General features: G+C 42.6%; 2 long non-coding RNA genes across 6 annotated transcripts in view; one reads left to right on the plus strand and one right to left on the minus strand.

The window, feature by feature from the left end:
• Positions 1–139: 139 nt before the first annotated feature.
• Positions 140–4309, minus strand: LOC120099348 (uncharacterized). Its single transcript, XR_005498447.2, has 3 exons — positions 4026–4309; positions 1708–1816; positions 140–744 (listed from the first exon to the last, which is right to left on the minus strand). It is a non-coding gene; the product is annotated as an uncharacterized LOC120099348 (long non-coding RNA).
• LOC102553061 (uncharacterized) overlaps positions 4235–16201 on the plus strand; it is a 171909-nt gene continuing 159942 nt past the window's right edge. For 4 of the 5 annotated variants that reach the window (XR_010061336.1, XR_010061333.1, XR_010061335.1 and 1 more), the window contains exons 1-3: positions 4236–4338; positions 5529–5589; positions 11248–11295. This is a non-coding gene — a long non-coding RNA (uncharacterized LOC102553061). Of the gene's footprint in view, positions 4339–5528; positions 5590–11247; positions 11296–16201 lie in introns of all 5 variants that reach the window. The other variant, XR_010061337.1, reaches the window with a different exon arrangement.

Raw genomic sequence — 16201 nt, forward strand, 5'->3', positions numbered from 1 at the left:
CTGATATCAACACATGTGGTGTAGTTCCAAGCCAAAAATATATGCAAACTATAAAACAAGCAAAAGACGGGGCTGGGGATTTAGCTCAGTGGTAGAGCGCTTACCTAGGAAGCGCAAGGCCCTGGGTTCGGTCCCCAGCTCTGAAAAAAGAACCAAAAAAAAAAAAAAAGCAAAAGACTAAATGCAAATTCCAGAGGTGACGAGAGTAGGCAGGAAAGGACAGGAGAGAGATTAAGAGAAAATATGAAAACACTTACATCTTCCCATTTGAATCAAATCCACAAATACATACTAAGCAGTTCCTATGTGTATATCCTACTGTGCTAGGGAATGTGGACCTAACCCAATAATAGATATGGTCCTTGTCTTCCAGGAGGTCTGAGTCTAGTTGGGGGGATGAGATATAGGTGGTAACATCTGCAGGCACCACAGCAGTGGACAGAACTGTGGTGGATTGTGAAGGGCAGGGTAGGTGACAAGCCGAGGATATTACCAGGTAGCAAGGAATGGAGTTCCAGCCAGCAGATCCTCTTATAAGCAACACTAAGTAAAGGTTCTCGAGGATTAAGACTTCACGACAGCAGGTTAATATCTAGGGAGGATGAGCCTTACTGATGACTAACCAGTTAACATAGTCTCCCTATACATTTGGCTTAAGAATAGGGGACCCCATTGCCTTCCAAGTAACATCCGAGGAGTAGATCTCTTGATCCTGTCTCTTAGTCACCATGAGTTAACATTGACCTGGGATTGGGGAAAGAAGTGATTGGGTTAGGATATTTGAAAGAAAGTAAAATGTCTCCTTCCATTCAGACCTGGAAAAAAAACCCCACAATTTTCAGGGTGGACCTCATGATCTTGAGATTCAACTTTGTTGTGAGCATGAACCTTTATCCAATTCCCCTGGACTCTGACTGAACATATCAAAAGGCAACCCTCTGGGACCGAGGCCACCTTGCTCCCCAATGAGAACACTCTTCTCCTTTAGCAAGGGAGGCCTAAGGTATGGGAACTTCCCCACCTAGAGAGAGGAGAACGTAGGAGAAGGAAGGTCAGTGTGTGTGTGTGTGTGTGTGTGTGTGTGTGTGTGTGTGTGTGTGTGTGTTTGGAGAGCACATGAGGTCCCACCCATGCCTTTGGAGCTAATAAAAATTAATGATTGCCTAGAGAAAGGGTATCGTTTTCTTCAGTGTTACAGTCACAGGTAAGGTTTTCATGGTTTTGGTAAACAAATAACAACAAAACAAAACTCCTCATGTGTGCTGATACAAGCAACTCTAATTAAACTCACCCAGTGGAAGAGGGTCATGGAGGTAGGAAGGTAGGAAGGAATAGGGAAGAACGATAGACAGTAGTGGGAAAAGCATGAGAAAGTGGGATGGGGAGCAAATATGATCATACTACACTTAGGAAATTGTCAAGCTGTAACATTGTTAAAATTATTTAATTAAATAAGAAAAATAATCTAAGATGAAAGCAGATTAAAGTCATGACATTGGTGGAAAGGCCTCTCCCAGAACTGTGTCTGAGAAGAGGCCTATTAAATTAACTGAGACAATATCCAATTTAGGGGATTTTTTGTGCCCCTTTCTATTAGTGGCTGTCGACTGGATGTCTCTCTACCCCCCTCAAGATCCTTACTTTTCACAAAGGAAGGTAACCCAGCAATTTGGTCAGGCCATAAGGGTCCCAGAAGCCCAGCATTACCTGGAGAGGCTAAGGTGGAAAGCTGCTGCTGAAAAACATCTTCTGTGCTGCCCTCTGCTGGCAAGAGGTGAGACCATAGGTCTGAAAAGGGGACGGTGATCTACAGGATCTACACAAACCATAAGGTTAAGATATAAGATGCTGGCAAGGATGTGGAGAAAGAGAAATACTGCTACACCACTCCTGGACATATCCCAAAAGATGCTCCAACATATAACAAAGACACACGCTCCACTATGTTCATGGCAGCCTTATTTATAATTGCCAGAAGCTGGAAAGAACCCAGATGCCCTTCAACAGAGGAATGGATACAGAAAATGTGGTACATCTACACAATGGAGTACTACTCAGCTATCAAAAACAATGACTTTATGAAATTCATAGTCAAATGGGTGGAACTGGAAAATATCATCCTGAGTGAGCTAACCCAATCACAGAAAACCACACATGGTGTGCACTCACTGATTAGTGGATATTAGCCCAAATGCTCGAATTACCCGAGATAAAATCCACAGACCACATGAAACTCAAGAAGAAGGATGACCAAAATGCAGACGCTTCACTCCTTCTTAAAAGGGGGAACAAAAATATTAATAGGAGGAAAATATGGAGACAACGTTTGGAGCAGAGACTGAAGGAAAGGCCATCCAGAGACTGCCCCACATGATGGTCCAGTCCATATACAGCCATCAAACCAGTCACTATTGGGGATGCCAAGAGGTGCATACTGACAGGAGCCTGATATAGTTGTCTCCTGAGAGGCTCTGCCAGAGCATGACCAATACAGAGGTGTATATTTGCAGCCAACCATTGAATCAAGAACAGAGTTAGAGAAAGGATTGAAGGAGCTGAAGGGGTTTGCAACCCCATAAGAACAACAATACCAACCCACCAGAGCTCCCAGGAACTAAACCACCATTCCAAGAGTACACATGGACAGACCCATGGCTCCAGCTTCATATGTAACAGAGGATGGCCATGTTGGGCACCAATGGGAGAAGAAGCCCTTGGTCTTGCCAAGGCTCGACACCCCCCCCCCACTGAAGGGGAATGTCAGGGTGGGGAAGCAGGAAGGGGTGGGTGGATGGGTGGGGGAACACCCTTATACAAGAATGTTGAGGAGGGATGGGATAAGGGTCTTTTTGTTTTTTTTTTTTTTTGTTTTGTTTTGTTTTTTGGGTTTTTGGGGGCTTTTTTTTTGGTACGGGAAACCAGAAAAGGGGTTAACATTTGAAATGTAAATAAAAATATCCAATAAAAATCTGAAAATAGGAGGCAGAAGGAGGGAGGGAGATGTGTGGGACAGGGGATGGGGAGGAGAATGGGAGGGTCAGGACCAAGTATGGGAAGGGACAGGAGAGATGGCCAGATGGCCGTGAGGATGAATATACATTTGGTGGGGGAGGGAGGCATCTGGAGGAAATGCCAAAGACTTGGGATAGGAGAGGCCCCCATATCAATGCGGGTGACCTTAGCTGAGACTCACAGTACTAAGAATATGGAACTTGAAGAGGCTACTTCCTGTAGCCAGGCAACAACCCCAGTGGACCGATAGGGACACCAACCTACCCACAAAATTTAGCCTGTCTACAAGAAATGCAGGCATGGGGGTTAGAGCAGACTCAGGCAACAGCCAACCAATGACCAACTTGAGACCCATCCCATGGGCAAGCACCAATCCCTGATACTACTAAGGATACTCTATTATTCTTGCACACAGGAGCCTAGCATAACTGTCCTCTGAGAGGCTCCATCCAGCAGTTGACTGAAACAGATGCAGAGACCCACAGTCAAACACTGGATGTAGGTCAGGGACTCTTATGGAAGAGGTAGGGGAAGGGCTGAAGGCCCTGAAAGGGATAAGGAACTCCACAAGTAGACCAACAGAATCAACTAAACTGGACCTTTGAGGTTCCCAGAGACTGAATCACCAACCAAAGAGCTTACACAGGGTAGACCTAGGTCCCCTGCACATATGCAGATGTGCAGCTTGGTCTTCATGTGGGTTCCGAAGAACTGGAGCAGGGCCTATCCCAAAAGCTGTTGCCTGTCTGTGGGATAGTTCTTTTAGCTGGGCTGCCCTGTCTGGCCTCAGTGGGAAAGGAAGCACCTAGCCTCACAGAGATTTGAAGTATCAGGATGGGAGATACCCAGAGGGGGCTTCCACATTCTCAGAGGAGAAGGGGAGGGGAAGGATTGTGGGAGGGGTAACCAGGAGGGAGACATCGATCAGGATGTAAAGTCAATTTAAAAAGTTGAAAAAAAAAAACAAAAACCAAAACAAAACCAAGCAAGCAAGCAGAGTGGTGAAGCCTCACCAGTGGTTGTCTTTAGGACCCGCTACCAGAAGGATTGGGATAGAGGAAGGGAAAGAGGGAGGGAGAAGAGGAGGAGGAAGTGGAAGAAAAGAAGAAGGAGAGAGGGAGTGTATATGTGGGGAGGGAGAGAAACAGAGACAGTGACAGGGAGATAGAGAGACAGAGAGACAGGAAATGATCTCATGAACTTCCCTGAACTCCTTTGCGTGAGGTCACAATGCCTTTCATATTCATGGTAACTGTCTCCTAGGTGAAAGGAGGCCAGGGAAGATGGTCAGCAAGACCTCCTAAGACCTCCTACTTTTAGTCAAAGGTATCTGGTTCCTTCTTTTTTTCTTAAACGTTTGTTTCTAAATTAGAATACAAAGTATCAGGTTTCCTTATAACATTTCCATGAGCTCTTAGTTTCAACTCTTCCCGATCTCTCTCTCTCTCTCCCTCCCTCCCTCCCTCTCTCTCTCCCCCTCCCTCCCTCTCTCTCTCTCTCTCTGTCTCTCCCTCCCTCCCTCCCTCTCTCTCTCTCCCCCCCTCTCTCTCCCCCCTCTCTCCCTCTCTCTCTCCCTCCCTCCCTCCTTCCTTCCCTCCCTCCCCCCCTCTCTCTCCCCCCCTCTCTCCCTCTCTCTCTCCCTCCCTCCTTCCCTCCCTCCCCCTCCCTCTCTCCCTCTCTCCCTCCCTCTCTCTCTCTCTCTCTCTCTCTCTCTCTCCCCCTCTCTCTCCTTTCTATCCCCCTGTTCCCATCCTTGGTTACATTCTTCCCACCCCCAGGGGTTCCCTTCCACTTCTATGTCGTATGTACACTATTACTCTCCTTACCTGTGAGGCCCCTGTCTTGCCCCTCTCATGGGCCTCCTTTGATTTTCTTGGCCTCTATGCATAAACACTGTTCTATACACATATCTAAAACTTAGAAGCTAGGCTTCCCATATGAGATAGAAAATGTGATGCTGGTTTTTCTGGGTCACATTACCTCACTCAGTAAAATACGTTTCAGTTCTATCCTTTGACTGTGAATTTTATCCTTTCCCTTTTCTTTACGGCTTCTATGTATGTACCCCATTTTCATTATCCACTCATTAGGTGTTGGACAGCAAATATAGATGAGCAACTCTCTCTACAGTAGGATACAGAGTCCTTTAGTATTGTATACGCCCAGGAGTGGTATAGCTGGATGTTATAGTGGATTTATTTTTTTTGAGAAACATCCACACTGACTTCCATAGCATTTGACGGAAGTTCGTACTTCTACCAACCAATCTCCTGGCCAGCATTTGTGGACAGCTGTTTTCCTGTTTTGATGGCATGGGCTAAGATAGACCTCTATGTGGTTTCATTCACATTTCCTGAATAATGAAAAGTAAACATTTTGAAAATATTCATTGGCCATTTCTACTTTTGAGAGATCTCTGCTTGATTTATTAGCCTATATTTAAAACTGAGTTATGTATCATTTAATGGGCCAAGCAAGATGGTGGCTGAGTAAATCCTCATGCAATCTCTCCCCAGACCAAGGAAGCAGAGCAGCTACTACAGGCCACAATAACTTCACAGGAGCTAAGGGAATCAGGTAAGAGAATGCCACATCTGCTTACAGTATAACAAAATCGAAAGAGTGCTGAAGAAAATGGGAAGAAAAAAATGTCTCCCCATCATTCCCTTTGCCATAGCTACTTTTTTCTTGTTCAAGCAAATGCCATAACAAAAGAAACTTATGGAAGAAAGAGTTTATTTGAGCTTCTGGTTTCAGAGGCATGAGTCCATCATAGGTGTGAAGGTGGTGAGAGGTGACACATGGTAGCTAGCGGGCATGGCGATAGTAGCAGGGAGCTGAGAGCTCACATCTCCAAACACAAGCATGAAGCAGAGAGAATGAACTAGAAAATGCTTTGGAGCTTTTCATCCCATAGTCTGGCCCCCAGTGCCTTAGTGACATGCTTTTCCCAGCAAGGCTGCACCACTTAAATCTCCTCCCTTGGGCCAGGGGCCAAGTGTTCTACTACTATTGAGGTGTATGTTGGATTCTTCTCATTCAGACCCTTACAACTTTCCTCCGGATCCAAGAAAACCCCAGAAAGAAATACTTACCACTTGGAGGGGGGAGAGAAAATTAAATCTAGGTTTTAGACTTGAAATCCAGGATTGGGCATGTCATAGTGACATTCGACTAGAAAACGGTTCCATGATGCCTATTTCATTAGGTTAGTACACGAAACTAAGCCATTGTAACTGTGTATGGAAGGCAATAAAGACTCCGCTAAGCATCACCCACCCCCCACCCCCAAACCTAACCTCAGGCTTGAGAGTAGGAAGCAAATTCAACCAGCTGAGGAACACGATAGAGAATCTAGGACAGGCATTTTCCTGTGAGTCCAGTAGCAGGCTCAGTGTGAGACCAAGATTTAAGTAAAAAAAATAATAATAATAAAGGTTGTATAGGTAGTTCAAAGCTCAGACAGAGCTTGTAAACCAATGATCACACGGGAATCTGTGTTCCTGTAGGACAGACCTGAGTTTCAGTTGCATCAGTTCTACCCATAAAGTAGGCTTGGGAACACCTGTCCTACCCTGAGAAAGTCCAAGCCCCTCTGGCTGATACATAGATGTGGTGCAACTTAGTTTTGGGGCCAGGGGACTGTCTCCACCACTCTCCCCCAATTTCAGCCAATTCAGCAGTACTTGTATACAAGACTCCTGAACTTCCACAGTACTAATCCCAGAACCATTTGTACAACATGTGGGACTGATTTGTGATTTGGCCTGCATCATTGCTATCTGTGATGATTTTACAGCTTCTCACAACTCATGAGATACACACAACCCAGCTTACCAGAAGCCAAGATGATCAATAGTCTGCCTTCACCAACAATATACAAGGCTCCACTTGTGTCGTTCAAGGCTCCATTGAAGGATGAGTAGCACAGAGTAATAAAAGAGTAATAAAGGATATAAGCCTTTGCCCTGGAGCCTGTTTAGCTGCTGAAGCCACACATGGCCAGGCCTTCCAGCCCGCATAAATAGTTCTGCCTGAGGACAGAGCCTCTGGTGCAGTTCCTGTAAGGGAAGGTATGCAGCCTCGGTTTACTGGACTTCCCATTCCACCACTTGTAGCTAGCTCTGCCAGTCCTGGGTTATGGGGCTAAGGAACTGGCAACCCTTTGAAGCACAGTTCTTGTTCCTAACCCATTGTTGTACCAGTCTTCTTGGGCAGTGGCCTCAGAGAGAGACACAGCTTTTGGCTCTTGTGCATGCAGGAGCTTGTGGCTGATCCATTGACTGTGATTCTTAAAAGCCTAACCACAAGTCAGTAACTGTAAACAAGGCCCCCAGCACAACCACTACAGGAAAGACAACTCTCCACGTACTCTACTGCATGATTTTTAGTGGAAAATTTGGAAAAAGCTCAACTTTGCTTGCAGCACTGAAACAATGACACCACATCATTGATAGGCTTCTGACAGCTCTGTACCTTGGTACTATATAGTGCTAGGATAAAGCAAGTGACTAAGATTCCTTAAAATCCCTTGAAAGACAGGCATAGACAATACCTGATCCTTCAGAGACAGATGATACGATATGGTAACAAGCAGCATGAGCTTTTAGAAAACCATGTCATAAAATGACAGAAACTGACCAGGTAGTAACCAATGTGATAGTAACCTCAGAGAACTTAAAACAATTGTTTCAAGGAATTTAAGGAATTCTTTTAACTCAATAAGCTTGAAGAAAACAGAAATGTGTCATTATTATAACAAAGAAGCAACAAAAATATAGGAGCAATTTAAAAGTCAAATAGAAATTATTAAGATGAAAAATCCATTTAGGAAAACTTTAAATGTGATATGGACTCTAAATAGAATAGACAAAAACAGAGTAAGTGGCCTAGAATATAAAGCACTTGAAATATAGTTTGAGAAGAGAAAAAGAGAGAAAATGCTTACTGGTACTTTAAGGGACAATATTAAAGAAGTAAATATGTGTGATACTAGGGCTGACCCAAGAAGCACCTGAGACTGCCAAAGGATCAGAAAGCTTATTTCTGGGTTACAATAATCAGTACTGTTTAAAGGTTCCTACTTCAAAAACCAATTATAGATTGAACACAGTTTCTATAAAAAATATAGTGGCTTTCTTCACAGATGTAGAAAAATGTAAAACTTGTATTAAACCATAATAACTCCCAATTGTCAAAGATATTTTGAGCAACAAGAACAAAGCAGGAGATACTAAGCTACCAGACTATGCTACCTTACTTTAAAGGTTACTATAATGCTATAGTAGTCAAATCAGTATTGGATTGAAATAAACACACACACACACACACACACACACACACACACACACACACACACACACACAGAGAGAGAGAGAGAGAGAGAGAGAGAGAGAGAGAGAGAGAGAACAGAGAGCCCAAAAGTAAACACAGAGAGAGAGAGAAAGAACAGAGAGCCCAAAAGTAGACACACACACACACACACACACACACACACACACACACACATCTATCACCAAATGACTTCTGAACAAAAGCACCAAAAAATATACTGTGAAGAAGAAACATCCCCTTTAACAAATGGTGTTAAAAACTGCACAGCCACATGCAGATGAATGTTTAAGACCTTAGCATAAGACACGACTTTATCTAACCACTAGAATAAAGCACAAGGAAATGCTTTGCAATATTGAAATTGGCAAGATTTTTGGGATATGATCCCCCTGAAATACATACAATGAAAACCAAAGTATACAAGTGGGATTATATCAACTATAACCGCTTTAGTACAGCAAAGGAAACATTCAACACAGTACAAAAATAACCTACAGCATGAGGCTACACGGTTCTTGACGATATCTGAGAACATAATGATATCTAAAACATATAAGAGATCCTAAAACTAGCAATTAGACAAACCAACATATTAGACAATTATATATATTTAATTATTTGTAATTATCTAGGATAATGGCACTTTTACATGCCATGGGCTATCAGATAAACATCCCCGTGCCAAATGCGTATCATTTCCCTCCCAGTTGGTCAGAGGAATCCCCTATTTCTCAAAGCAATGCAGGCTGCTGCCAGTGCTCTTGGGTACCAACCACAACCTGAAGGTAAGAGAGTATTGCTGAAGATACTGCGTATTTGAATCCTAAGACAGAGAATTCAAGCTAGTACAGTAACCTGGACGTTTCAGCACTACTGGCTAGCTTTCACAGTCCTACTAGATCTTATGCAGGCAGCCTTGGGAGAAAATCATCCACAGTCTTACCCAGTTGTGAATCCTGAAAACTACAATAACAACCAGCCTAGTAAAATCTTTCCATAGGTGTAATAGCGGCATAAATGTTACAGAGGTAACAAAACCACGTTCTGATTGGATTTAAGATCTACTCCACAGGTCTAAACTCCACATGTTCAGTATTGTAAATCTAATCAAGAACCTACAGGTCAAGAAGAGGTCATAGACCTCAGTGGTTTGCTGTTAGCATTGACCTCTGTATTTGACATGCTCTGGGTGTGTCTCTCAGGAGAGATCTATATCCGGTCCCATTCAGCATGCATTTTTTTTTTAGTTTCATCAATCTTATCTAGTTTTGGTGTCTGTATATATATGGGCCACATGTGGGGCAGGCTCTGAATGGCCATTCCTTGACTCAATGCTCTAAATTTTGCTTCCATATCCCCTCCTATGGATATTTTTTCCCCTTTTAAGAAGGAGTGGGAGCATCTACATTTTGGTCATCCTTCTTCTTGAGCTTCCTGTGGTCCCAGGGAGGCTTTCTTAGGGAGATTAGAAGGCAGCTTTGTAGGTGAAGGGGTTTTCTACAGCTCCCTATGGTGGATCCTGATAAAAAGAGACAGTGGTGGCTTTAAGGGGTTTATTGTCATGGCAGAAATTGGATGAATAAAATCATATCCTACTTCTCAGAGTGGGCCGGAGATTAAAAATACCTTTCGCAGGACTGAAAGAGCTTGAAGGGGCTTGAGACCCCATATGTACAACAATGCCAACCAACCAGAGCTTCCAGGGACTAAGCCACTACCTAAAGACTATACATGGACTGACCCTGGACTCTGACCTCATAGGTAGCAATGAATAGCCTAGTAAGAGCACCAGTGGAAGGGGAAGCCCTGGGTCCTGCTAAGACTGAACCCCCAGTGATCGTGATTGTTGGGGGGAGGGAGGTAATGGGGGGAGGCATAGAGGGGGAGGGGGAGAGGTTAGGGGGATGTTGGCCCAGAAACCGGGAAAGGGAATAACATTTGAAATGTAAATAAGAAATACCCAATTTAATAAAAATGGAGAAAAAAATACCTTTAGCTGGGAGCAGTGTCTGGGAAGAGAAATTCATTGGCTAAGTCTCCAGGCCTTTAGGCACCTCATTATAATGGGATCTGTCTTGAGCCTACGTGACCTAAGGTCATGTCCTCTACCTGTGAAGGTGCTTGCCCTTATGTGACTGATGGTCTCAAATCTATGGAGGGCTGCAGGCTAATGACCAGCCTGGTTTCCTGGGAGTCAGGCGAAACGCCTATGGTTCCTCAGGGTCACCAGGGTTTCAAACCCCCTCGACTAGAACCAGGGTCTTTCACAGTCCCAGTTGTTAGAGATTTGTTTTTGCAGTAGATGACCATTAACACAGAGATACACAATGGATCAGTGTTGAGAATAAAGCAATATGGAGTGTTCAGTTCTAAATGGTTTATCTTTTCATAAACCTTCCTCCAAAGGGAGGAAGGGATCATTGCAAAAGCAACAGCATTAAGACAGAGCCAGAAATTGTGGCGGCTGCAACAATGTTGTTTGAAAATAACAGGGCTTCAAATAGGGACTGGCAGTTGCTGTAAGTGCGTGCACAGGGCCTGTAGATGACCAAGTCAGTCAACATTTCAGAATGGATGAGGGAAAGTAGTAGTGGTTATGAGACAGAGGCACTGGAGGGGAGGAAGTGAGGGATACATTTGACCAAAACACCTTACAATCATGTATTAAATTCCCTTTCCCAGATAAAAAAAATTGAAAAGAGAAATAAATACAGGTTTTCATGAAAGTATTCACCAGACCACATGTTTGAAGTTGCCCTGTTTAATTCAACACAGACCACAGAAGGGAGCCTAGTGATTGATTCTAAATGTCCCAGTCGTCACAGGAAACAGTGACTTGGAAGAGGTAAAATTTAATTTTATTAAATGAGGTAAATTTAACTTTATTTCTCTCTTATTTAGGCCAGTAAACTCCAAATATTTGACTTCATCATGTCATCTGATGTAAAGGTAATCATGATTAATATATCCATTAATTTATTTTGTTACTGAAGTTTTAAGATATTCATGTTTTGTATTTACACATTTCAATTTGAAGTAGACATATTTCATATACTTAGTAATCATAAGTGGTTAATGGCCACCACATGTGTGAGTACTGGTGTATACATAAGAGCATTCATTAATATTAGATGCTGAATATGAATGCTATTTAAGGACATGACATTCTAGCATCTAATTAATTTCCCTTTGGAACTGTGTAGATAATATCCAGGCCTTAATAATATTTGTTTTGTTCTATAATTCCAGGCAGCTCTGTCAGGATACAAACAGCCCTGCATACCTAAATAGTTCTTTGGGGCTTAATAGAAACCTTGCTTATCTTTTTTCTTCAGAATCAGTTCTCCAGAGAAAGGAGAAAATGAATTCAGTGTGAAAGGTAGAACATGTGATATAAAGAAATTCAAAGGTGTTCTAAGACCTAGGAAATGAGGTCAACATTCAGGCAGAGGACTTAGGAATTTGCTTGCAATAACACATGGTACTGGGTGAGAAGTAGGACCCTGGTTCCATGAAGATCACTGCGATGCAATGCACCCCCTAAGCCCTTTCTCTTCTTATTTAATTTTCTTTTAAAATACATTTAGTTGGGGAGAGAGAGCGAACATTCTCCCACTGTCAGAAATTAATGCAGTTGACTTTCCCACATGGGTGGGGGAGGCACCACAGGAGTCAGGAATCAGCACAACTGGAGTGAATGAATAAGCCTCACCGTGTGGAAACCAACTTCATGATCATGGTGTCACTTCTGCTATGCCAACACCTTAGCCCTACTTCAATAAAGAAAAGTCCAGAGTCACGGTCAGATTTGGAGTACAGGATTAGGCAGCATTAAGCCTTTTACAGGCGAAAGATTTGCCCTCAGATAGAAGTGGCCGAACCTTTTCCCCCACTAATCTTGTAAGTCCATTTATTGACAGAAGAAACACATACATGCAATACTTTTAATGTAAGTGCATGTCTGGCCTCAGTAGGAGAGGAAGTGCCTAACCTTGTAGAGACATCAGGCTGTGGATACCCAGGATGGGCCCTATACTCTCTAGAGGAGAAGGAGAGGGGGGATGAAGGGACAGACTCTATGGGGAGGGGGAGGAGGTAGGACGGCGATTGGGATGTGATAAAATAATAAAAACATTTAAAAAGGAAATATATTCATAAATTGAAAAAATATATCAGTGCAGGTCATTAAACCCAGAAACTTTCTAAACCATGGGAAAGAATCCTTCCACGTGCATCCAACCACCTAACTGGAGATCCACATGGAGTTCGGAGGAAACAAAACTATTGCTTCTCTCTTGCAGTCATTAGTTCTTGAGAACACTAAAGGAAGAAATTGATGGTCTAGGTGGGTACTGAATTATCTGGGGGCTGGTGAGCTGATACGGCCATCTGCCTAAGTAAACTGTGTTTGTCCACAGTGGGGACTCTTAGTGGACAGGAGAAACTATCCCCACTGAGAAACTACCTCACAGAATAGTAGCCCTGTAGTTTCAAGCACAGTAAGTGTCCTTAGGTTTACTGGACATGATAGTGCTTCCATTTTCAGGTTTTATTTCTTGTTTATGGTGTGTGCTGGGAGGACTTTGATGACTGCTTTGACCACAATGAGAGTTTTCATTTGTTTCCTCCTACCACTCACAACAGCATCCCCATTGGCTTGAAAATAACTGTCCAAATGTGTGCTAGATACTACTCATTCCTAGACAGGATGGTAATTCTGCCAATCCATTTAAGGAACAGCTATCAAAAACAATGACTTTATGAAATTCATAGGCAAGTGGATGGAACTGAAAAATATCATCCTGAGTGAGGTAACCCAATCACAGAAAAACACACATGGTATGCACTCATTGATAAGTGGCTATTAGCCCAAATGCTTGAATTACCCTAGATGCACAGAACACATGAAACTCAAGACAGATGATCAAAATGTGAATGCTTCACTCCTTCTTTAAAAGGGGAACAAGAATACCCTTGGCAGGGAATAGGGAGACAAAGAGTAAAACAGAGACAGAAGGAACACCCACTCAGAGCCTGCCCCACATGTGGCCCATACATATACAGCCACCAAACTAGATAAGATGGATGAAGCAAAGAAGTGCAGGGTGACAGGAACCGGATGTAGATCGCTCCTGAGAGACACACCCAGAATATGGCAAATACAGAGGCGAATGCCAGCAGCAAACCACTGAACTGAGAATAGGACCCCCGTTGAAGGAATCAGAGAAAGGACTGAAAGAGCTTGAAGAGACCCCATATGAACAACAATGCCAAGCAACCAGAGCTTCCAGGGACTAAGCCACTACCTAAAGACTATACATGGACTGACCCTGGACTCTGACCTCATAGGTAGCAATGAATAGCCTAGTAAGGGCACCAGTGGAAGGGGAAGCCCTTGGTCCTGCCAAGACTGCCAGTGATCCTGATTGTTGGGGGGAGGGAGGTAATGGGGGGAGGATGGGGAGGGGAACACCCATATAGAAGGGGAAGGGGAGGGGTTAGGGGGATGTTGGCCTAGAAACCTGGAAAGGGAATGACATTTGAAATGTAAATAAGAAATACCCAAGTTAATAAAGATGGAGAAAATATTTACTTTGGTGTATTCACCAGCACACCGTAGTTTTCCTACCTTCACCTTCCTATCAGACTTGGAAGGCTTCATATTTCATTTGTACTCACGCTATGTTTACAAATGAAACTTTAGAGGCATTGTTTAATTTTTAAGCCTATCTGTCCTTTCTGATGAGTAAGAGTTTTTAATCTATTTAGTATAATTTCTACAGAGCTATATGTGATAATGTTCTCACCAAATTCAGACTAGTCATTGAATATTGCAACACTTTGGGTACCACCTTCTTCCTAAGTATGTGATATGAACCATGACATTACAATCTTAAAACTGTAACCGGAATGACTTGTGTTTGTACTATATCCCATTCTCATTATATTCTTTGTCACACAATGAAATAATGTTGCGCCATTTTCTATTCTCATTACAATCTTTTCCTTATGAATCGGGCATCAGAATTTTATTGCCTTTTGTAATCTGTGAAATATAGTAGTATGTTTTGTTATACCAAAAAAAAAAAAAAAGGAAGTCCTCTTGGTGGAGATGGTGACAGCAGGGTACTCTTCTCTGTGCTGCAGAGCCGAGTAGGGGATGGTCTTCAAGCATTGCTCTGAAATATAAACTGTCCATCCTGTCTTGTTTCTCGAGTTCTACCACTTCTAAAGCTGACTCATTAACTGTAGATGAGGTAATTAGGATCAGAAGGGAACTGATAAGAAATTAAGCCAGTTTGCATAATGCAGATATGTAAAGAGGATGGTATTACCAGGATTCTAGGAAGTAGGCTAATCAGGTTTCAATCAAAAACTCATCACTAGGAGAGAAAATTAATTCAGGATGGGAGACAGGCAAGAATAAGCACACACAGGATCTTCAAATCTGTCTGCACGAACCTTTCCTCTTCGGAGGGCAGCAAAGCCTGGAATTCCTCCCCTGTACAAGATGCTGTCACTACAGTCATTAATGAAAGCTTCCTCTCATCATCTGCTGTGGAGAGGCTGCTGTGTGTAGCTAGTTATACATGCCTCGACGATGTTCTTCGGTCTGAACCTTGCTGAAACCACCACTGCTGGAAATCTAATGATTTGCAGAGAAAATATAATAGGGCATTTCCTAACAGTTCAACCCCGCCTTCTGACATTGTAGAACAACAGGATCATCTACAATGCCCATGCTTTAGTCCTGCAATTGAATTAAAAGGATTTCAGAAACCCACATCATAATCCCTTAAGTAAGTTTATGATTGTGTGCTGGGTCTCCTGCATTGGTATCTTTGCTGTATGTGACGAGCAGGTGGACACACCTACAGTCTAGAGCATGGTTCTGCAGAAACTCGCCATCTTGGCATATCAGGGCTCCTCTGCCAGGCCTTGTTGTGTACCTGGAAAGAAGGGGCTAAGGGTTTCTGAATTTCATACCAAGTTTCACTGCTAAAAAGGATCTTTTCCTGCAAAAGAAAACCTGCTGAGAATGTTATTCATTTAATTATAATGTATAATTGGCATGCTTTTTCCATTGCAAAGACATTCATAAAATAGCTATGTTCCTTAAGTTATAGTTAGATATGAATCGTAATTTCTAGTGTTCTATTGCACAGTACATAACCATAGGTGGTGACTATGAGTTTTTGAAATACCTAGAAAAAAGATTATGAATACTTTCACCATAAGGAAATGACAAATGTTTGAAGAGACAGACCTGATTACTTCTAAATACTGCACAATGGAGATGGATATATATATATATATATATATATACATATATATATATATATATATATATACACCTCCCCACAAGAATATATAATATTTTGTCTCACTATGTATCCCTGTCTCCTGAGTGCTTAGGTCAATGACATGAGCCACCACACTCAGAAGTCTATTAAATTTTTGGTATTTTATTGGTTCTGTGAATGCTTGATACCCCAGCATAGGTGAATGGTAGGTTGGTGAGGTAGGAGTGGGTGGGTGGGTGGGGTGGGGGAGCACCCTGATAGAAGCAGGGGGCAGGAGGGGGTGGGATAGGCGGTTTGAGAGGAGAAACCAGGAAGGGGGATAACATTAGAAATGTTAATAAAATAACTAATTTTAAAAAAGAAAAACATTATCCCTTGTAAGAGGGACATGAAGTAATATGGTCAGAGAAATATCTACAATAGCTCATTGCCCTCACCTCATTCCTAATATTTAAAGAAAACCATATTTTCATTGAAAATAAACTTGTTTTCATACAGTATATTCTGATCACAGATTCTCCTTCCCCAATTCCCTCCCAGATCCTCCCCAT

Source organism: Rattus norvegicus, chromosome X, assembly GCF_036323735.1.
Source record: "Rattus norvegicus strain BN/NHsdMcwi chromosome X, GRCr8, whole genome shotgun sequence".
Taxonomy (NCBI): Eukaryota; Metazoa; Chordata; class Mammalia; order Rodentia; family Muridae; genus Rattus; species Rattus norvegicus.